The 22,114-nt window shown below is 55.7% G+C and overlaps 1 protein-coding gene across 1 annotated transcript in view; it reads right to left on the bottom strand.

Annotated features, from left to right (window-relative positions):
- Positions 1 to 21,137, bottom strand: part of RPL31 (ribosomal protein L31) — a 279,049-nt gene extending 257,912 nt beyond the window's left edge. Inside the window, exon 1 of the mRNA XM_075590394.1 lies at positions 21,133 to 21,137. The gene's annotated coding sequence lies outside the window, so the exon portion shown is untranslated. The remainder of the gene's footprint in view (positions 1 to 21,132) is intronic.
- Between the last annotated feature and the right edge of the window lie 977 nt (positions 21,138 to 22,114).

The following is a 22,114-nucleotide window of genomic DNA, read 5'->3' as shown; positions in this document are numbered from 1 at the left end:
AGACAGAAGACATCCTTGCGCAGAACGCAAGAGTCGGGCAAATGTATAGCGAGAAATTAGGGCTGAGATGTATGGAGGGGCAGAAGAATGTACAGCCTTAAAAGAGTGGATCATTTTGGAAGTAATATGGGATTTAGATAGGAGGGAATGGGGCCAAGAGGGCAGGTGATAGAGGGAGAAGAGGAGATCAGTAGCGTCACACCCTCCTTTGGGACAGAGGAAAAGGAGTCGAGGAAGGTTGTAGTGTGTAGGTTGTGATTCCTTCTACACTTGAAGAAGAAATCTATAAGCTTCTAAAATCTCTGTACATTATAAATTAATCTATGAAAAACTCTAAAAAAAAAGTATCACCTACATCAAATATATTATTCCATTAAGATAAATTGTGCACTATGGTAAATGAACACAGCCAGGTACCCTCACAGGCACAGAGGGCAGCAGTGAGTCTTCCCATGTTGTTAGAAGACTAAAGTTCAAACCATGTTAACCAAATCTAGAAAGAAATATCTTTGCTCAAAAAAGTAGGAGAAGGTATAAGTGGACAGAAGTAAAATAACACAACGGAGGATTACATCTTGACTTTAGTAAGCAAGTTAAAATGTAGGTAATGCTCTTACAATGTGAGTAGAAACAAATGGCATATCTCCACAGCTTTATGACTTTCCAAACTCTCTCCTTGGCAACTGGTCCTGATAATGCTTTCACAGATCTAGCAAAGATTCTGCACGCATGCCGGATCACTCCAACCTCCACATCATTTTATTGGTTTTCATAGGTTTTACAGTAAAACCATACAATTAGCAGATTCACATTCACCATATTTATAGATAATATATTCACTGTATTTATCACTTAAAATGTATCACTTAAGATTGTTTGAGATTAACATATTATTACCTTACTAGAGAGCGCACATTTAGATTTATTTTTTTTAAATAACCAGTGGAGAGAACTGCCTGAAGTCTGATTTTGACTGGTTTAAACATTGATGTGAGAAGAAGTAATATGAATCAAGGCTATTGAGAAGATTAATTTAGAAGCTATTTGTAACTTGTCTAAAAAATGATTGGCAATGGCATATACCGAGTGTTAGAGTGTTTCAATGAGAGGGCAGCGGCCAAAAAAGGTTTTAGACAGAGTGGGCAATAGAGACACAAGCAGACAGCCATGAGCAGAGGGCAAGAGATAACCAGGGTTACAGAGATACATCTTATCTGAAATATAAGAAGGGATAAAGCATAGCTTTCTGTAAATTGGTGAAATGTTGTATAATAAATCTGGCCACACAGGCAACAAAGGGGTTACATGTGGCATGACTGTCAGTGTATGAGAACCCCCTTTTCTGTCAAGTTGCATGAAGTAAGCTGAAGAGATCATATACACACACTTGTCGAGATGTTTTCTCGCATGAGAGAGCACGCCATGATGCCACTTAGGCATGACCTGAAGCTATTGGAATCTTGCTAGGATACCATGTGCTTTAAGCTCACGTGGTTATCCTCCTCAGGCACTTATAACATGCAACCTATTAACCCTCAGTTGGATAAAATAGCTGCAATGTTGTGCTGCTTGACCTATTTAATGAGCTGTGATATTATTGCGCGGTAGCCTAGAATAATGTACATTTATTTTTTCTGTAAAACGAGAACCAGTTGAACATATCTACTTCAGGTTGCTCAGATGCAATTTATAAAAATGGTAACTAAGGGTAGGCACTTTATATTGTGTTTTGTTTCCTAAAAACTTGAATGTTTTGGTCTTCGATATTGTTTTGGTTCTAAAGAAATTCCATGATTTAGTCTTTGTTCTGGTTTTTCCAAAACTTGATCTGTTTGGTTTTGGAATTTTACCAGATTATGTAAAAAGCTCAAAATAAGCAAAACAGTGCTTAAAATAACTGTAAAATCTGAAAACAATAAAGGAAACAAAAAATTATATCAAATATATATATATATATATAAAAAAAAAAAAATATATATATATATATATATATATATCAAATAAAAATATCACTTGTGAACACATTCACATGTCCTAGACAGGTCTGCAACCAGTATCACCTAACATACAGTGCTTCCACTGCGGCAAAGGATTTTGGGAAATGCAAATGCAAATAAGCACACTGTGTCACTTTTTGCCTGAAATCCATGTTTACATGGAACCCTCGTAAACTAATGCTTGCTGTGTATGTATATGTATATGTATGTATATACACAGCCCTCACAGATCCGGTCGCAACGGCGACCAGATTTTACCCGCTGACGATCCGTCATGACGCCCGAGCAGCATGCGCGGATCTCAATTCCCCTGCTTGCACCGTGAAAAAAAATCCACCTACCTGATTGGTCTCCAGCCAGGCTCCATATGAGCTAGCGTGGTGAAGCCCATCCTCCTTTTCCATCCTGCACAAAGCAAGTAAGTAGAGCCCCATGCTTTCATTGCCTCCCATGCCCCCCGTTAGCTCCCATGCCCCCCCTTACCTCCCATGCCCCCCCTTACCTCCTCCTTATCTACCATGCCCCTGTGTGTGAGAGTATGTGTGAGTGTGGGAGGGGGAGAGCGTGTGTGTGTGGGGGGGGGAGTGTGTGTGTGTTTGGGGGAGTGTGTGTGTGGGAGGGGGAGAGTGTGTGTGTGTGGGGGGGAGTGTGTGTGTGGGAGGGGGAGAGTGTGTGTGTGTGGGGGGGGAGTGTGTGTGGGGGGGTGCGTGGGGGGGGAGTGTGCATGGGGGGGAGTGTGCATGGGGGGGGAGTGTGCATGGGCGAGGGAGTGTGCATGGGGTTGGGGGAGTGTGCGTAGGGGGGGAGTGTGCGTGTGGGGGGAGAGTGCGTGTGTGGGGGAGAGTGTGCGTGTGTGTGGGGGAGAGTGTGCGTGTGTGTGAGGCAGTGTGCGTGTGTGTGGGGGAGAGTGTGTGTGGTGGGGGGAGTGTGTGTGTGGGGGGGGAGTGTGTGTGGGGGGGGAGTGTGTGTGAGGGGGTGTGTGTGAGGGTGTGTGTGTGAGGGGGGGGAGTGTGTGTGTGGAGGGGAGTGTGTGTGGGGGGAGTGTGTGTGTGGGGGGGAGTATGTGTGTGGGGGGAGTGTGTGTGTGGGGGGGGAATGTGTGTGTGGGGGAGTGTGCGTGTGTGTGGGGCAGAGTGTGTGGGGTGGGGGGAGTGTGTGTGGGGGGGGGGAAGTGTGTGTGTGGGGGGGGAGTGTGTGTGTGGGGGGGAGTGTGTGTGAGGGGGTGTGTGTGAGGGGGGAGTGTGTGTGGGGGGGAGTGTGTGTGGGGGGGAGTGTGTGTGTGGGGGGGAGTGTGTGTGTGGGGGGAGTGTGTGTGTGTGGGGGGGGGGAGTGTGTGTGGGGGGGGAGTGTGTGTGTGTGTGGGGGAGTGTGCGTGTGTGTGGGGGAGAGTGCGTGTGGGGGGGAGTGTGTGTGTGTGGGGGGGAGTGTGTGTGGGGAGGGGAATGTGTGTGAGGGGGGAGTGTGTGTGAGGGTGTGTGTGTGAGGGGGGAGTGTGTGTGTGGGGGGGTGTGGGGGGGAGTGTGTGTGTTGGGGGAGTGTGTGTGTGGGGGGGGGGAGTGTGTGTGTGTGGGGGAGTCTGTGTGTGTGAGGGGGGAGTGTGTGTGTGTGTGAGGGGGGAGTGTGTGTGTGTGTGGGGTGGAGTGTGTGTGTGTGTGGGGGGTGGAGTGTGTGTGTGTGTGGGGGGGGGAGTGTGTGTGTGTGTGGGGGAGAGTGTGTGTGGTTGGGGGAGTGTGTGTGTGTGGGGGGGGAGTGTGTGAGGGGGGGAGTGTGTGTGAGGGTGTGTGTGTGAGGGGGGGATTGTGTGTGAGGGGGGGAGTGTGTGTGTGTGGGGGGGAGTGTGTGTGTGTGTGGGGGAGTGTGTGTGTGGGGGGAGTGTGTGTGTGTGGGGGGGGAGTGTGTGTGTGTGGGGGGGAGTGTGTGTGTGTGGGGGGGGAGTGTGTGTGTGTGGGGGTGTGTGTATGTGTGTGTAGGGGTGTGTGTGTGGGGGGAGGAGTGTGTGTGTGGGGGGGGGAGTGTGTGTGTGGGGGTGTGTGTGTGTGTGTGTGGGGGGAGTGTGTGTGTGTGTGAGGGGGGAGTGTGTGTGTGTGTGTGTGAGGGGGGAGTGTTTGTGTGTGTGTGTGTGTGGGGGAGTGTGTGTGTGGGGGGGGAGGAGTGTGTGTGTGTGTGGGGAGGGGGGGAGTGTGTGTGTGGGGAGGGGGGGAGAGTGTGTGGGGTGAGGGGGGGAGTGTGTGTGTGAGGAGGGAGTGTGTGTGTGGGGTGTGTGTGTGTGTGGGGGGGGGAGTGTGTGTGTGTGGGGGGGGGGAGTGTGTGTGTATGGGGGGGGAGTGTGTGTGTGTGTGGGGGGGAGTGTGTGTGTGGGGGGGGAGTGTGTGTGTGTGTGTGTGGGGGGGGAGTGTGTGTGTGTGTGTGTGTGTGGGTGTGGGTGTGTGGGTGTGGGGAGTATTGTGTGTGGGGGGGAGTGTGTGTGTGTGTGTGTGTGTGTGTGTGTGTGTGTGTGTGTGTGTGTAGTATTTGTGTGTGGGGGGGAGTGTGTGTGTGTGTGTGTGTGTGTGTGGGGTGTATTTGTGTGGGGGGGAGTGTGTGTGTGTGTGGGGGGGGGAGTGTGTGTGTGGGGGGGAGTGTATGTGTGTGTGGGGGGAGTGTGTGTGTGTGGGGCTGAGTGTGTGTGTGTGGGGGGGAGTGTGTGTGTGGGGGGGGAGTGTGTGTGTATGGGGGGAGTGTGTGTGGGTGGGGAGTGTGTGTGTGGGGGGAGTGTGTGTGTGGGGGGGGGGAGTGTGTGTGTGTGGGGTGTGTGTGTGGGTGTGTGTGTGGGGGTGTGTGTGTGGTGTGGCTGTGTGTGTGGTGGGGGGAGTGTGTGTGGTGGGGGGAGTGTGTGTGGTGGGGGAGTGTGTGTGTGGGGGTGTGTGTGGGGGGGGAGTGTGTGTGTGGAGGGGGGAGTGTGTGTGTGGGGGGGGAGTGTGTGTGTGGGGGGGAGTGTGTGTGGGGGGGGAGTGTGTGTGTGTGGGGGGGAGTGTGTGTGTGTGTGGGGGAGTGTGTGTGTGTGTGTGTGTGTGGGGGAGTGTGTGTGTGGGGGGGGGGAGTGTGTGTGTGGGGAGTGTGTGTGTGTGCGGAGTGTGTGTGTGTATGGGGAATGTGTGTGTGTGGGGAGTGTGTGTGTGTGGGGGGGAGTGTGTGTGTGGAGGCGGGAGTGTGTGTGTGGGGGGGAGTGTGTGTGTGGGGGGGGAGTGTGTGTGTGTAGGGGGGAGTGTGTGCGTGTGGGGGGGAGTGTGTGTGTGTGTGTGGGGGAGTGTGTATGTGTGTGTGGGGGTGTGTGTGTGTGTGTGGGGGGGAGTGTGTGTGTGTGGGGGGGAGTGTGTGTGTGTGGGGAGTGTGTGGGGAGTGTGTGTGTGTGCGGAGTGTGTGTGTGTGCGGAGTGTGTGTGTGTGTATGGGGTGTGTGTGTGTGTGGGGAGTGTGTGTGTGGGGAGTGTGTGTGTGTGTGTGAGAAGTGTGTGTGTGAGGAGTGTGTGTGTGGGGGTGTGTGGGGGGGGGGGGAGTGTTTGTGTGGGGTGTGTGTGTGTGTGTGGTGTGGCTGTGTGTGTGTGGTGGGGGGAGTGTGTGTGGTGGGGTGTGTGTGGGGGGGAGTGTGTGTGTGGGGGGAGTGTGTTTGGGGGGTGTGTGTGTGTGTGGGGGGGAGTGTGTGTGTGGGGGGGAATGTATGTGTGTGGGGAGGAGTGTGTGTGTGTGGGGGGGAGTGTGTGTGGGGGGGGTGTGTGTGGGGGGGGAGTGTGTGTGTTTGTGGGGGGGATTGTGTGTGTGTGTGTGGGGGGGGGGAGTGTGTGTGTGTGTGTGTGGAGGGGGGGAGTGTGTGTGTGTGTGTGGGGAGTGTGTGTGTGTGGAGGGGGGGAGTGTGTGTGTGGGTGTGTGTGTCTGTGTGGGGGGAGTGGGGGTGTTTGTGGGGGGGATTGTGTGTGTGTGTGTGGGGGGGGGAGTGTGTGTGTGTGTGTGTGGAGGAGGGAGTGTGTGTGTGTGTGTGTGTGGGGGTATTCTGGAAGCTAGAGGATCACGTGGTTATGTCTTAGCTCAGATAGTGCCAACTCGCCCTCTTTCCTAAGCACGACAAGATCTGTTTCTTTTCTTGGTTTTATTGAGGGAAAACAGGATAAGGTACAGTCTCTTGTGTAGAGGTGTATGTGTCTCTGTGTGTGCTCAGTGATCAAGGGAGGTGAAAAGATTCTCCTTCAGCACCATTACAGGGTTTACAGAGAGGTACTCGCGAATCCAGGGAAAATGGTGGAAAGGATGAAGCAGTGTATGCTGGGTGTAAGATAGTCTGGGGACAGACCATCTTTGGGCAGAACAGAGGGGGCGACAGCAGACTAACCCATTTGGGAGAAAGGCTGGGGCTGCCATGGCAACTCACAGGAGTGCCTGGAGAAGCTGCAACATGTAGCAAAATGTAGCATCTTAATGCAGCAGACTGCTGGGAAGGGGGAAATTGCTCTGTATTATCACACAAGCATTGGAGTTGCATGTAGAACCAAATACATACAGCTGCCACTAAGCATGCTGACAAGCAGGGCTGCAAGGACAAAGGGGGGGGGGGGGGGGTGAGACAGAAATGCAGACAGGGGTATTCCTGTTCCATGACACTCCCCGTCTGGTATTTGTAGATACCACTATATGGTAGGCTATGTGGAACATATGTGCAATGCATACAACATAACAACATAATAATGCAAAGTCCATGTCCACATAACGAGGTGATACCGGCCGGCACCACTGGTGTTGAAATCCCTTGGCAAAGTCTTTTAGCAAAGGATATTGGATGGATGAACCGCTCCAGGTTTGCTGGTTTCACCACAATGTCTTTCTGTGAAAGTCTCTGGCACTGTTTCCTTTCGACTTTGTGAGAGAACAGTCCCTTTGACTCTGTAGCTTTCTCTACAGAGTGCATCACCTCGTGGATGTGCCAGTCATGGTAGTTTGTCATCCCATCACCTGGCGTTTGGCGGGAGGAGATGGCTTTAGGTTCCTTGCGGAAGCGGATTAATGTCCCTGGAAGACTGATCGTCAAGTCTTGTCCAGTGAGGAGGGTGTCGTTCAGGGAGACTCCCTGGAGTTGAGCGCTAGGGTTGAACACTACCCGGATTTGATCGGGTTCCTGAGGGTGGTAGGCCCCAGGTGATTGGAGGTACCGACATTCCCCACCTTTCTTCATTAGAAGTGCTGGCTTTGCGTGGCCGGTAAGGAATATCTTTTGGGTGAAGACCACAAAGTTGTTTTTGGTCTCTGGTTCCCTTTGTGGGCCGCAGAGGTGCGAGGTGAACCTAGAGATGGCATGTTCTCCATTGTTTGGGAAGCGCCTCCTTGGTGAACGGAATGGTAGCGGAGTCACCCGACTGCTTAGTCCGTCTTTAGAGAGCTCCTTGACAGTTAACCTCGGGAATTCTCTATCTTCCCTCGATGGTGTTTGTTTGTCATCGTTCCTTGTTGTCTGGAATGCTGTGCACCGTAGTTCATCGGTACATTTCTCTTGCACGAGAACATCTCCGCGTAGTTTGGTGAAACGCTTTTGTGTTTCTTTGTTGACTGCCATCGGGAGGTTGTTTTCTCCCTGGACATGACGAAGAACAGTCTCTTTTGTCCTTGTAAATCCTTTTGGGAAATGTCTCTGCAACTGTCCCCTTTTACGTGTTTGAACGAACAGTCCTTTTGACACTGTGGCTTCGCCTGTGGGACGCAATCTTTTGCGGCTATGCCAGCCGTGGCGATTGGTTGCTCTGTTGCTTGATACTCTGTGGAGAGGAACAACTGTACGTCTTAATTGTGCCCTTGCTCGCGGGAGTATTGTCTGATTGTTTGTTGTTTTTAGGACGATCCCTTTGTCGGTCACCTTTGGGAGGTTACTCTCTTCCTTCGGTGGAGTCGACTCATCATTCTTGGCTGTCTGGACTGCTGAGCATCCTAAGCCATTGTCGCATCCCATCGGCGTGGGGATGTCTTTGTTGGTCTCAGGGGTATGACCTTGTCTTTTCTCTTCACTTGGCCCTTCGGTCACTTGGAGATGGCCAAGACATGGTTCGGAGAAAGATGTGTGTCTACATTCTGTCACCTCCGTTCTGCGGGCATCGACGTAGTCTTGCCCGTGCTCTTTGTTAGTGCACGAGTTGCCCACTATCACCCATCCTAGGTCGAGTCTTTGGGCGTATGGCGCGTTGTGGGGTCCGTTGTGCTGTTTACGGACTTTATGTACTCTCATGATGTCCCTACCGAGCAGCAGCAGGATCTTGGCGTCTTGTTCCACCGGCCGGATGTGGTTGGCTATTCCTTTGAGGTGGGGGTAATGGAGTGCCACGTCTGGTGTGGGTATCTCGTCCCTGTTTGTGGCCATGTGGTTGCACTCGATGAGTGTGGGAAGGGGCATGTTCACTTTGCCGTCTATTGAGCATATGGTGTAGCCATTCACTATTCTCCCTGTGGTCTCCATTTGCCCTGCACACGTTCTGAGAGTGTAAGGAGAAGCACCATCTTGTATGTTAAACATGTCGAAGAACTCTGACCTGAGCAGTGATCGGTTGCTCTGGTCGTCGAGGATTGCGTACATCCGAATAGCCTTCTCAGGTTGTCCCTGGGGGTGCACTGCGACAAGGCATATTTTGGAGCAGGACATTTTGTCACCTTCTTTTCCGCAAACTTCAGTGCGCTGAGATGTGACGGATGTTGACTCTCCTTCTTCTTTCTCCCCGCCATGCTCCGCTATGGAGGATGGGTTCTTGAGTTGGTGGAATGTCATCGCCTCTGGGTGTAACGCTGTCACGTGTTTGTCACTCTCGCACACTGTGCATTTGATCTCTTCCTTACAGTCCCTGGCTAGATGGGTAGTGGAACCGCAGCACTTGAAGCAGACTCCGAATTCTCCAAGTAACCTCTTACGTTCCTCTAGGGACTTCATCCTGAACCCAAAGCACTTGTTGAGTGGGTGTGGCTTCTTGTGTATGGGGCATTCCCTGTTTGGGTCCCTTGGTTCCTTGTCTCCGGCGACCGACTGATCGGGAGTAGTTTGGGTCGTGGGAGGCACGTCCGTCCTGCGGGCCAAGATGGGTGTTTGGGGGTTACCATATCTCGTCGCTGGTCTCTCGTTCTTCAGGCTGCTCGCACTGTATGTGGTTTGCGTACCTAAGATGAAACTGGGATCGTTCCTTGTCCTTGCCGCTTCGCGGATGAAGCTCACGAAGAATGAGAATGGGGGGAAGACAACCTGCTTCTCCCTTTTGTATTTGGAACCTTGTGAAAGCCACCTTTCTTGGAGGTTGAAGGGTAGCTTCTCCAGGATGGGTCTCACTCCACGAGCTGAATCTAGGGCGTTGAGACCTATTAAGGAATGGTCTTTCCTTGCGAACTCCAGTTCTTGCAGCAGGTCTCCAAGATCTCGTAACTTCGAGTAGTCTTTATTCGTGATCTTGGGGAAGCTCTCGATTCTTTTGAAGAGTGAATCCTCGACTGCTTCGGGGCTGCCGTAGGACTCTTCTAGCCTTTCCCACACTAGGTCAAGACCTACTTGGGGTTGATGCGCGTTTGCCGTCCGAAGTCTCTGCGCTTGCTCCCTGGATACGTTCCCCAGGAACTTGACTAACAGGTTGAGCTCTTCCCTTGCTGAGAAGTCCAAGCTGTCGATTGCGTCTTTGAATGTGAACTTCCACGTCCGGTAGTTCTCAGGGCGGTCGTCGAAGCTGATGAGTCCTGCGTGCACCAAGTCGCGCCGGATCATGTACTTGGCTATGTCTGTCAGACCTGAGACATCGGCGCGTTTGCCCCGTTCTGAGGTAGTTGCTGGGAGGGTCCGTGCGGTCGCCTCTTCCTTGGCATGGACACGTGATGACTGCCAGAGTGAGGGGCTGTTTTCTCCCGCGTGGGTATACCTGGATTGCGAGCCTGTTGTGGTGCATCCGTGTGCGCGCTGGCGTGTGGATCACTGTTGCGGCTGTGGCTATCCCAGGCAGCATGTGCCATTGATGGAGCAGCGTCTTCTCCTCGTGGTCCTAGCGAGTCTTCGGTATCTGTGGAGTCGCTCCATCCGTGTTGAGATGGTGCGCTGGTGTTCACGCTGAAGAGGCTCCTGACGTAGTCTTCAGTGCGTTGGACTGGATCCTCTGAGGCAATCCGTCTGTAGGGTTGCTCCCCGCCATCCTGTTGCGCGGCTGCCTCTAGGACTTCAGCTTGGGCTATGGCGGCGGCGGCTTCCTTCTCTTGATTAAGTGCCTCTAGATCCGCGTCCAATTCGGCCTTTTTACGCGCCGCGGTAGCGGCGGCATTTGCAGCGGCGGCGGTAGCAGCAGCGGCGGCATTAGCAGCGGCATTGGCAGCGGCGGCAGTGGCAGCGGCATTGGCAGCGGCGGCGGCATTCTGCTCCTCCTCTTCTATGCGCGCTCTTTCTGTCCTTACGGCTGCCTCTCTGCGACTATATTCAGCCCTGGCACGTGCGGCCTCTGCGGCGGCTCGCGCCTTGGTAGCTTTTGTGCTTGCGCTGGACGCGTTAGACTGCGCTGATCTTGCTGATCTAGATGAGTGCCTGGATATGCTTGAGCGCTGCGATGAGGTCTCCTGCAAAAGGTCCTTCCTCTTATTCTCAGCTTCCGTGATGGCGGTTTGCACGATGCCATCACGTTCTAGGTCAATCGCCTTTTGTAGGTCGCGCTCTCGTATGCTATCTTCTGTGTTAGTTCTTGTTAGATAGGTGAAGTATGCCTGTGACAGCGCTTGGTAGCCGGAGCGGTCTACCTTCAATTGAGTTATCCCCTGCTCGAGCTGTTGCACATAATTGCCAGCGCCGGCGACATTGCGTACCCCAAGTGCGGTTGTTTCCCAGGCCAACTCTAATTTAGCGCGGTGCGCTTCAATGTCAGTCTCATATTTTTCGCGGGCCTTTTCTGTCAGTGTGACTGTCCGTTTGGGCCTTGCGCCTGCCTGCGCCTGTTGCAGCTGCGCAGCGGTCTCTGTGTCTGAGAGATCGCTTTCCTGCGTGATGTCTGGTGAGGCTCTGAGTTCTGCCATGCTGTAGGTGTGTGTAGGCCTTTTGCCAGTGCGTGTGGCGTGTGGTCTTTTACCTTGTCAGCGATGGGCGTCTGTCTCAGATGATGCCGAGCGGTGTCCTGCAGCGTGCAGCGTTGGGGTAGCTGTACTTACAGGTGTCCGTTGGCTCCTCACTGTGGGGCTGAGCAGCGGGTGGACTCAGACAGAGAAAAAGGCAGTTAGGAATTGTAAGAGAAGCACTGTTTGTTGCAAGGCTGCTGTGCAGTTTGAGCTACTGGTTGTCTGTGAAAGCTGCAGACTGTTCGCAGTTTTAGCTGCTTGGTGCTTCCTTTGTGTGGTGTAGAGGTTGCTCTGTATAGCTGTGTAAGCTGCTTGCTTGTACTGCTGTAGAGGCCACTCTGTATAATGGAGTCTGGAGTAGCAGCTCCTGTAAGTGTCTGTAAGGCACACGATTATCTTTTCACTATTCTGGAAGCTAGAGGATCACGTGGTTATGTCTTAGCTCAGATAGTGCCAACTCGCCCTCTTTCCTAAGCACAACAAGATCTGTTTCTTTTCTTGGTTTTATTGAGGGAAAACAGGATAAGGTACAGTCTCTTGTGTAGAGGTGTAGGTGTCTCTGTGTGTGCTCAGTGATCAAGGGAGGTGAAAAGATTCTCCTTCGGCACCATTACAGGGTTTACAAAGAGTCTCCTTCGCGAATCCAGGAAAATGGTGGAAAGGATGAAGCAGTGTATGCTGGGTGTAAGATAGTCTGGGGACAGACCATCTGTGGGCAGAACAGAGGGGGGAGACAGCAGACTAACCCATTTGGGAGAAAGGCTGGGGGCTGCCATGGCAACTCACAGGAGTGCCTGGAGAAGCTGCAACATGTAGCAAAATGTAGCATCTTAATGCAGCAGACTGCTGGAGAAGGGGGAAATGGCTCTGTATTAATCACACAAGCATTGAGTTGCATGTAGAACCAAATACATACAGCTGCCACTAAGCATGCTGATAAAGCAGGGCTGCAAGGACAAGGGGGGGGGGGGGGGGGTGAGGCAGAAATGCAGACAGGGGTATTCCTGTTCCATGACAGTGGGGGAGTGTGTGAGTGTGGAGGGGGGGAGTGTGTGTGTGTGGGGGAGTGTGTGTGTGTGGGGGAGGAGTGTGTGTGTGTGGGGGGGGAGTGTGTGTGTGTGTGGGGGGGAAGTGTGTGTGTGTGTGTGTGGGGGAGTGTGTTTGGGTGTGTGTGTGGGGGGGAGTGTGTGTGTGGGGGGGAGTGTGTGTGTGGGGGGGGAGTGTGTGTGTGTGGGGGGAGTGTGTGTGTGAGAGTGGGGAGTGTGTGTGTGTGTGGGGGGGGAGTGTGTGTGTGGGGAGGAGTGTGTGTGTTTGGGGGTGTGTGTGTGTTTGGGGGGGGTGTGTCTGGGGGGGAGTGTGTGTGTGGGGAGGGGGGAGTGTGTGGTGTGGGGGGGGGCAGTGTGTGTGTGTGTGGAGGGTGTGGTGTGTGGGGGGGGGGAGTGTGTGTGTGGGGGGGAGTGTGTGTGTGTGGGGGGGAGTGTGTGTGTGTGTGTGTGTGGAGGGGGGGGAGTGTGTGTGTGTGTGGGGGGGCAGTGTGTGTGTGTGTGTGTGGAGGGTGTGGTGTGTGTGGGGGGGGGGGGAGTGTGTGGGGGGGGGGAAGTGTGTGTGTGGGGGGGGAGTGTGTGTGTGTTGTGGGGGGAGGGGTGTGTGTGTGTGAGTGTGGGGAGTGTGTGTGAGTGGGGGAGGGAGTGTGTTGTGTTGGGGAGGAGCTGTGTGTGTGTTGGGGGTGTGTGTGTGTTTGGGGGGGGGGGTGTGTCTGGGGGGGAGTGTGTGTGTGGGGAGGGGGAGTGTGTGTGCTGGGGGGGGGCAGTGTGTGTGTGTGTGTGGAGGGTGTGTGTGAGTGTGTGGGGGGGGGAGTGTGTGTGAGTGGGGTGGGGGGAGTGTGTGTGTGTGGGGGGGAGTGTGTGTGTGTGTGTGTGGAGGGGGGGGTGTGTGTGTGTGTGTGGGGGGGCAGTGTGTGTGTGTGTGGGAGGGAGTGTGTGTGTGGGGGGGAGTGTGTGGGGGGGGGAGTGTGTGTGTGGGGGGGTGTGTGTGTGTGTGTGTGGAGGGGGGTGTGTGTGTGTGTGTGTGGGGAGTGTGTGAGTGTGGAGGGGGGGAGTGTGTGTGTGGGGGCAGTGTGTGTGTGTGTGTGTGTGTGGAGGGTGTGTGTGTGGGGGGGGAGTGTGTGTGTGGGGGGGAGTGTGTGTGTGTGGGGGGGAGTGTGTGTGTGAGAGTGGGGGAGTGTGTGTGTGGGGGGGGGGGGGTGTGTGTGGGGAGGAGTGTGTGTGTTTGGGGGTGTGTGTGTGTTTGGGGGGGTGTGTGTGTCTGGGGGGGAGTGTGTGTGTGTGGGGGGGAGTGTGTGTGTGTGTGGAGGGGGGGCGAGTGTGTGTGTGTGTGTGGGGGGGGGCAGGTGTGGTGTGTGTGGAGGGTGTGTGTGTGTGTGGGGGGGGGAGTGTGTGTGTGGGGGGGGGGAGTGATGTGTGTGTGTGTGGAGGGGTGTGTGTGTGTGTGTGTGTGGGGAGTGTGTGAGTGTGGAGGGGGGGAGTGTGTGTGTGTGGGGGAGTGTGTGTGTGTGTGGGGGAGGAGTGTGTGTGTGTGGGGGGGAGAGTGTGTGTGTGGTGTGTGGGGGAGTGTGTGTGGGGGGGGGGAGTGTGTGTGTGGTGGGGGAGTGTGTGTGGGTGTGTGTGTGGGGGAGTGTGTGTGGGGGGGAGTGTGTGTGTGTGGGGGGAGTTGTGTGTGAGTGGGGGGAGATTGTGTGTGTGGGGGCGGAGTGTGTGTGTGTGTGCGGGGGAGTGTGTGTGGGGGGGGAGTGTGTGTGGTGGGGAGGAGTGTGTGTGTTTGGGGGGTGTGTGTGTTGGGGGGGAGTGTGTCTGGGGGGGGATTGTGTGTGTGGGGAGGGGGGAGTGTGTGTGTGTGGGGGGGGCAGTGTGTGTGTGTGGAGGGTGTGTGTGTGTGTGTGGGGGTGTGTGTGTGGGGGGGAGTGTGTGTGTGTGGGGGTGAGTGTGTGTGTGTGGGGGGGAGTGTGTGTGTGTGTGTGGGGGGGAGTGTGTGTGTGTGTGTGGGGGGGAGTGTGTGTGTGTGGGGGGGGAGTGTGTGTGGGGGGGAGTGTGTGTGTGTGGGGGGGAGTGTGTGTGTGGGGGGGGAGTGTGTGTGGGGGGGAGTGTGTGTGTGGGGGGGGAGTGTGTGTATTTGAGGGGGGGAGTGTGTGTGAGGGGGGGAGTGTGTGTGTGGGAGGGAGTGTGTGTGTGGGAGGGAGTGAGTGTGGGGGGGAGTGTGTGTGTGGGGGGAGTGTGTGTGTGGGGGGAGTGTGTGTGTGGGGGGAGTGTGTGTGTGGGGGGGGGGAGTGTGTGTGTGTGTTTGGGGTGTGTGTGTGTGTGTAGGGGGGGGAGTGTGTGTGTGTAGGGGGGGGGAGTATGTGTGTGTGTGGGGGGAGTGTGTGGGGTGAGGGGGGGAGTGTGTGTGTGTGAGGGGGGAGTGTGTGTGTGTGTGTGTGTTTGTGGGGGGGAGTGTGTGTGTGTGGGGGGGGGAGTGTGTGTGTGTGGGGGGGGGAGTGTGTGTGTGGGGGGGGGGAGTGTGTGTGTGGGGGGGGAGTGTGTGTGTGGGGGGGGGGGGGGAGTGTGGGTGTGTGGGTGTGAGTTTGGGGAGTATTTGTGTGGTTGGGGAGTGTGTGTGTGTGGGGAGTATTTGTGTGTGGGGGGGGAGTGTGTGTGTGTGTGTGTGGTGGGAATGTGTGTGTGTGTGGGGGGGGAGTGTGTGTGTGGGGGGGGAGTGTGTGTGTGTGGGAGGGGGAGTGTGTGTGTGGGAGGAGGAGTGTGTGTGTGGGGGGGAGTGTGTGTGTGGGGAGTGTGTGTGTGGGGAGTGTGTGTGTGTGGGGGGAGTGTGTGTGGGGGGGGAGTGTGTGTGTGTGGGGGGGAGTGTGTGTGTGGGGGAGGTGTGTGTGTTTGGGGGGGGGGGAGTGTGTGTGTGGGGGGGGGTGTGTGTGTGTGGGGGTGTGTGTGGGGGTGTGTGTGGTGGGGAGAGTGTGGGGGCGGAGTGTGTGTGTGTGGGGGTGTGTGTGTGGGGGGAGTGTGTGTATGTGGGGGGGGAGTGTGTGTGTGTGTGGGGGGGGGGAGTGTGTGTGTGTGGGAGGGAGTTTGTGTGTGTGGGGGTGAGTATGTGTGTGTGTGGGGGTGTGTGTGGGGGGGGAGTGTGTGTGTGGGGAAGGGGGTGTGTGTGTGTGGGGTGTGTGTGGGGGGGGGAGTGTGTGTGTGGGGAGTGTGTGTGTGGGGAGTGTGTGTGTGTGTGGGGGGGCAGTGTGTGTGTGTGTGTGGGGGGAGTGTGTGTGTGTGGGGGGGAGTGTGTGTGTGTGGGGGGGGAGTGTGTGTGTGTGGGGGGGAGTGTGTGTGTGTGGGGGGGGGGGAGTGTGTGTGTGGGGAGGGGTGTGTGTGTGTGTGTGGGGGGGTGGGGGGGGAGTGTGTGTGTGGGGGGGAGTGTGTGTGTGGCGGGGGGAGTGTGTGTGGGTGTGTGTGGGGGGGAGTGTGTGTGGGGGGGGGAGTGTGTGTGTGGGGGGAGTGTGTGTGTGGGGGGGAGTGTGTGTGTGTGTGTGGGGGGGGAGTGTGTGTGGGGGGGAGTGTGTGTGTGTGGGGGGGAGTGTGTGTGTGGGGGAGGTGTGTGTGTTTGGGGGGGGGAGTGTGTGTGTGGGGGGTGTGTGTGTGTGTGGGGGTGTGTGTGGTGGGGAGAGTGTGGGGGCGGAGTGTGTGTGTGGGGGTGTGTGTGTGGGGGGAGTGTGTGTGTGGGGGGGGGGAGTGTGTGTGTGTGTGGGGGGGGGTGTGTGTGTGTGTGGGAGGGAGTTTGTGTGTGTGGGGGTGAGTATGTGTGTGTGGGGGGGAGTGTGTGTGTGGGGAGGGGGTGTGTGTGTGTGTGGGGTGTGTGTGGGGGGGGGAGTGTGTGTGTGGGGAGTGTGTGTGTGGGGAGTGTGTGTGTGTGGGGGGGCAGTGTGTGTGTGTGTGTGGGGGGGGGAGTGTGTGTGTATGGGGGGGAGTGTGTGTGTGTGGGGGGGGAGTGTGTGTGTGGGGGGGGGAGTGTGTGTGTGTGTGGGGGGGGGGGAGTGTGTGTGTGGGGAGGGGGGTGTGTGTGTGTGTGTGGGTGTGTGTGTGTGGGGGGGGGGAGTGTGTGTGTGGCGGGGGGAGTGTGTGTGGGTGTGTGTGGGGGGGGAGTGTGTGTGGGGGGGAGTGTGTGTGTGGGGGGAGTGTGTGTGTGGGGGGGAGTGTGTGTGTGGGGGGGAGTGTGTGTGTGAGAGTGGGGAGTGTGTGTGTGTGGGGGGGGGAGTGTGTGTGTGGGGAGGAGTGTGTGTGTTGGGGGTGTGTGTGTGTTGGGGGGGGGGGTGTGTCTGGGGGGGAGTGTGTGTGTGGGGAGGGGAGAGTGTGTGTGTGTGGGGGCAGTGTGTGTGTGTGTAGGGTGTGTGTGTGTGGGGGGGGGGAGGTGTGTGTGTGGGGGAGTGTGGGGGGGGAGTGTGTGTGTGTGTGTGGAGGGGGGGAGTGTGTGTGTGTGGGGGGGCAGTGTGTGTGTGTGTGGAGGGTGTGTGTGTGGGGGGGGGGGAGTGTGTGTGTGGGGGTGTGTGTGTGGGGGGTAGTGTGTGTGTGTGTGTGGAGGGGGGGAGTGTGTGTGTGTGGGGGAGTGTGTGTGTGTGGGCGAGGAGTGTGTGTGTGGGGGGAGTGTGTGTGTGGGGGGAGTGTGTGTGTGTGTGTGTGTGTGGGGGGGAGTGTGTGTGGCGGGGGGAGTGTGTGTGTGGGGGGGAGTGTGTGTGTGTGGGGGTAGTGTGTGTGTGGGAGGGAGTGTGTGTGTGTGGGGGGGGAGTGTGTGTGTGAGAGTGGGGAGTGTGTGTGTGTGGGGGGGTGTGTGTGTGTGAGAGTGGGGAGTGTGTGTGTGTGTGGGGGGGAGTGTGTGTGTGGGGAGGAGTGTGTGTGTTTAGGGGGGGGGGTGTGTTTGGGGGGGAGTGTGTCTGGGGGGGATTGTGTGTGTGGGGAGGGGGGAGTGTGTGTGGGGGGGGGCAGTGTGTGTGTGTGTGTGGAGGGTGTGTGTGTGTGGGGGGAGTGTGTGTGTGGGGGGGAGTGTGTGTGTGTGGGGGGGAATGTGTGTGTGTGTGGGGGGGGGGAGTGTGTGTGTGGGGGGGGGGTGTGTGGGGGGGGGGAGTGTGTGTGTGTGGGGGGGAGTGTGTGTGTGGGGGGGAGTGTGTGTGTGGGGGGGAGTGTGTGTGTGTGTGGGGGGGGAGTGTGTGTGTGTGGGGGGAGTGTGTGTGTGTGTGTGTGTGGGGAGTGTGTGTATTTGAGGGGGGGAGTGTGTGTGAGGGGGGGAGTGTGTGTGTGGGAGGGAGTGTGTGTGTGGGAGGGAGTGAGTGTGGGGGGGAGTGTGTGTGTGGGGGGAGTGTGTGTGTGTGGGGGGGAGTGTGTGTGTGGGGGGGAGTGTGTGTGTGTGTGTTGGGGGGTGTGTGTGTGTGTGGGGGGGATGTGTGTGTGTAGGGGGGGGAGTGTGTGTGTGTAGGGGGGGAGAGTATGTGTGTGTGGGGGGGGAGTGTGTGGGGTGAGGGGGGGAGTGTGTGTGTGTGTGAGGGGGGAGTGTGTGTGTGTGTTTGTGGGGGGGAGTGTGTGTGTGTGGGGGGGAGTGTGTGTGTGTGGGGGGGAGTTTGTGTGTGTGGGGGTGAGTATGTGTGTGTGTGGGGGGGGAGTGTGTGTGTGTGGGGGGGAGTGTGTGTGTGTGTGGGGGGGGAGTGTGTGTCTGGGGAGGGGGTGTGTGTGTGTGTGTGTGGGTGTGTGTGTGGGGGGGGAGTGTGTGTGTGGGGAGTGTGTGTGTGTGGGGAGTGTGTGTGTGTGGGGGGGCAGTGTTTGTGTGTGGGGCGGGGGAGTGTGTGTGGGGGGATTGTGTGTGTGTGGGGGGGGAGTGTGTGTGTGGGGGGGGGGAGTGTGTGTGTGTGGGAGGGAGTTTGTGTGTGTGGCGGTGAGTATGTGTGTGTGTGGGGTGTGTGTGTGGGGGGGGAGTGTGTGTGTGTGGGGGGGGGAGTGTGTGTGTGTGGGGGGAGTGTGTGTGTGTGTTGGGGGGGGAGTGTGTGTGTGGGGAGGGGGTGTGTGTGTGTGGGGGTGTGTGTGTGGGGTGGGAGTGTGTGTGTGTGGGGAGTGTGTGTGTGTGGGGGGGCAGTGTTTGTGTGTGGGGGGGGAGTGTGTGTGTGTGGGGGGGAGTGTGTGTGTGGGGGGGGGAGTGTGTGCGGGGGGGAGTGTGTGTGTGGGGGGGGGGAGTGTGTGTGGGGGGGGGGGGTGGAGTGTGTGTGTGTGTGGGGTGGGAGTGTGTGTGTGTGTGGGGGGAGTGTGTGTGTGTGTGGGGGGGAGTGTGTGTGTGGGGGAGGGGGAGTGTGTGTTTGTGGGGGGGGGAGTGTGTGTGTGTGTGGGGGGGGGAGTGTGTGTGTGGGGGGGGGGGAGTGTGTGTGTGGGGGGGGGGAGTGTGTGTATGTGGGGGGGAGTGTTTGTGTGTGTGTGTAGGGTGGAGTGTGTGTGTGTGTAGGGGGGTGTGGGGGTAGTGTGTGAGGGGGGGTGTGGGGGGAGTGTGTGTGAGGGGAATGTGTGTGCACATGCAAGATGAAAAGTGAGGGGGGCGACGGGGTGGGGTGAGAGAGGTGGGGGGGGGAGACAGGGGCGATGGTTGGGGTTCACCACAATTGCAAAATATATTTCTTGTGTTCCCTAACCAAAAAAAGTAGCCAGCGGTTTACACATAATAATGTAATGAGGCTTTAAAACTATTTCTAACCTGCTTTGTACCAGATCTGACTATAAAGCTTCAAACAGGAGACCTCGGAATCCCCCCTAACTCTGAAGACAGGTAGGGAACTCCTGCACTCTGTGTATTTGCTGACAGTAACACTTTAATCTTCTCTTGGGATTGTTAACAATCACTTATATTCACAAACCTGCCTACATTTGCTCAATGTAAAGAAGCACAGTAGTTTCCTATTAATCAAGAATCAGCTTCACTGTGGATCAGCACTCACACACTCACACACTCACACACTCACACACTCACACACTCACACACTGACACACACACACCTCCCTAAATTAGATTTATTAACATTAGTAAAGGGGCATCAAATAGCGGAGATATGATAAATAAATAAATAGGTAAACATAGGCAGGGTGTTGATTCAGGGAGACCTTGCAATTCATCCTGTGTCACTGGGTTTTTTTGTTTGCCTTTCTCTGGATCAATATACTTTAAGTAGGATATAGGATAAGGCATGTTGACTAAATGTTTCATTGGTTAAACTTGATATATGCATTTCATTTTCAAATCTCATCAACTATGTAACTATGTAACAAGCATTAATTGTAGTAAAGTATAAATGTAATACAAAAAATAAATTGTTATGTCAAAAACAAATTGTATTAGTTCTTACTAATGTAACCCATGTCCCCCCCCCCCGCCCCCCAGGAACAGAAAGCATATCTAGGGTGTAGTGAGGCTGGCTACGTGTACTTGCGTGGTGCATACCTGCTTGGAACAGGAGGGCCTGAGTCTCCCGCATTGATATTGGGGACAACAGGACCAGGCTTCTGGGGTAATCGCCTTCATTCTTTAGCAACGGTGCAGCGCCTCCATTCTCTATAAACCCCAGGGATGTGGGGTAGGACCCTTACAGAGAAAGAACCCTGGTCCCAGGGTGAATGCTCCAGAACTCACACACATTCTTATGTAAAACAGCAGCAATAGTCTTTATTCTTTGGTAACACTTGAGGTAGTACACAGCAGTTCATGCAAAGAGTATCTCCTAGAAACAGTGCTCCCAATGTACAGGCGTCTCTCTCCTCTCCTTTCCTCCAGATGTATGCTTCCCAGCAGGATGGGCTGAATGGGGCCTCAATACCCCTGCCTCCACCCCACAGGGTAGGCCCTAGGAGTGAGGCTAGATATCCTTCCCCTCACCCCCTAAATAGGATGAGGGGCAGTGTTCCACCTCTATAGTCCTGTCCGCTCTACTCAGAGGGGCTGTGAGGTCTCTCCTACAGATATCACTCTCACGTTGAGTGGGGCCTCTCAGGTCAGGTATGCGCTCTGCTGGGTCTTACTACACTTCAGACCAGCACTCTCCTCCGCTCCAGGACATCACTCCACATACTCCCTCCAGGCTCTCCACAGACTGCCAGTCCTGACACTCTGCTCACCAGACTCTGCTCCAGCTCAGACTGACATCCTCACAGAACTGGGCATTCTGAACTGCCACCTCTTTCTCTCAGCTCTGACTCAACTCACAGCACGAACTCACAGAACCAACTGACCCAGACACACACAGGACAGCCCACTAAATAGAGTCAGCCCTGCCCCTCATGATGTCAGCAGGACCTCCCCTCTATCTAGGCCTGCACAGAGTCAGGGGCCCCGCCTCCATCACTCCAAGCAGGGCTTGAAGGGGGGGAAACCCATGGTTACTACTGGCGCCTGCCCTTACCAGGGCTTACCCCAGTAGGAGAAGGATAAGTAGTCCGCTCTTACTTACAGGGGCTACACTCTCCCTCTGGTGGAATCCAATGGTCCCCACTTGGACCTACTTTTAGCAGCAATATCCAGCAGCGAACAAACCTGGGAACATGAACACAAACATGGCAGTTTATATGCATAGACAATACCCAGTGAGGTAATATCTCCGGAACACAGTTACTCCCAACGGGGAGAACCCTAATAATAATGCTTAGGATCAGGCTTCCGTATCCTCCTACCATTATGGTCAGTTATGGTCACATGATATGACTGTACCGATCCAGACTTGGGCCGATATATTACATTGTGCATGTATATGCCCCGTCCTATACTCCAGATCCTGACCAACTCACTGATCCTGTCCTGATTATGGTAACCTGCCTTACCAAATTTCGTCCGCAAGTACTCTTGTACGGCTTCTCGGAGCCAGCTATCCCTGTTCTCCTCTATCTCTCGCATTATAGGCACCTACCGCCCACCAATAATCGACTATGTTATTTCTGATGAGGACAAACCTGGTGCGGTCCATTCCTCCATGGTACCCGGTGAACAGGGGTGCCCACCACTTGTCACGGTGCTCGTACTCTGCTAAGGGGCTACCTGTATCTACCTCCGACTCCACTTGCGATGAGACACCGGACGTACCCGCCTCTGTAGAGTGCGAGCAATCTATCCTCCCTTTGGCGTTTATGTACCTTGTAGGGTTCATCTTGTGAACCACTTCACTTACAGGCCCAGCCTCTGCTGTAGTGTGGGACCCTCGGGCCCTCCCTCTAAACGCAGGAGAAAAAGGCACAAGGTTAGGTATATGAATTACATTATCATACAGTACCTCCCCATCAGACCCCTCATCGCTCAATTCCCAATCCCGTACATCTCTTGAATATTTGGGGTACTTGCTCAATTTATCCCCGCTAGGTCCCGGTGGTAATACTCGTGACAGGGCAGTGGCCGGGGCGATGGAGCTGGGGGTTGGGGCTGGGGCAATGTTCAAATCAGTGTCCAGCAAGCGGGTAATACCGCGACCAGTGGGCATCTTCCTGGTTGCTCTCTCTGCCGAGCCCCGTGGTCCTCTGGGAGGACCTTGGCCTCTCAGAGTGGCCATTGCAGTTGCCATTGCTGCTCTCCGTGGGGAGAACAGCGCTCCCGGGCCCCTTTTCCAGTCGGACCCGGAAGTGATGTCATCGTCGGCGCCCGTGGAATCTCCATACGCTCCGTGGTCACGCACCGGAAGTGCGTAGAGGACCGGAAGGGGCGGTGGTGGATCATCCGGTCCGCGGATGGTCAAGTAGGCCGCATCCCTCTTCTTCTCGTCCTCTGCAGGTTCCGTCTTCGCCTGGCGGGAGTAAGGGGGTGGTGGAGTCTCCTTCCCTCTCTGCCGCAGGCTGGTGATCTTTGGTTCCTCCGGAGCTGTATCGGACGCCATCTCCGCCGCGCTGGGAGTCACCACAGCCGTGGAACTTCTACGGGCCTCAGGCCGCACCAGCGCTCACCGTCGGAAGGTGTCCAGACTCGTCTGCTCCCTCTCTCCGGTAAGTGGACCGCCATCGTGGTTACACCTGGGGT

Source organism: Ascaphus truei, chromosome 3, assembly GCF_040206685.1.
Source record: "Ascaphus truei isolate aAscTru1 chromosome 3, aAscTru1.hap1, whole genome shotgun sequence".
NCBI lineage: Eukaryota > Metazoa > Chordata > Amphibia > Anura > Ascaphidae > Ascaphus > Ascaphus truei.
The sequence above is the reverse complement of the archived record's forward strand: the minus strand, read 5'-3'. Positions and strand labels throughout refer to the sequence as shown.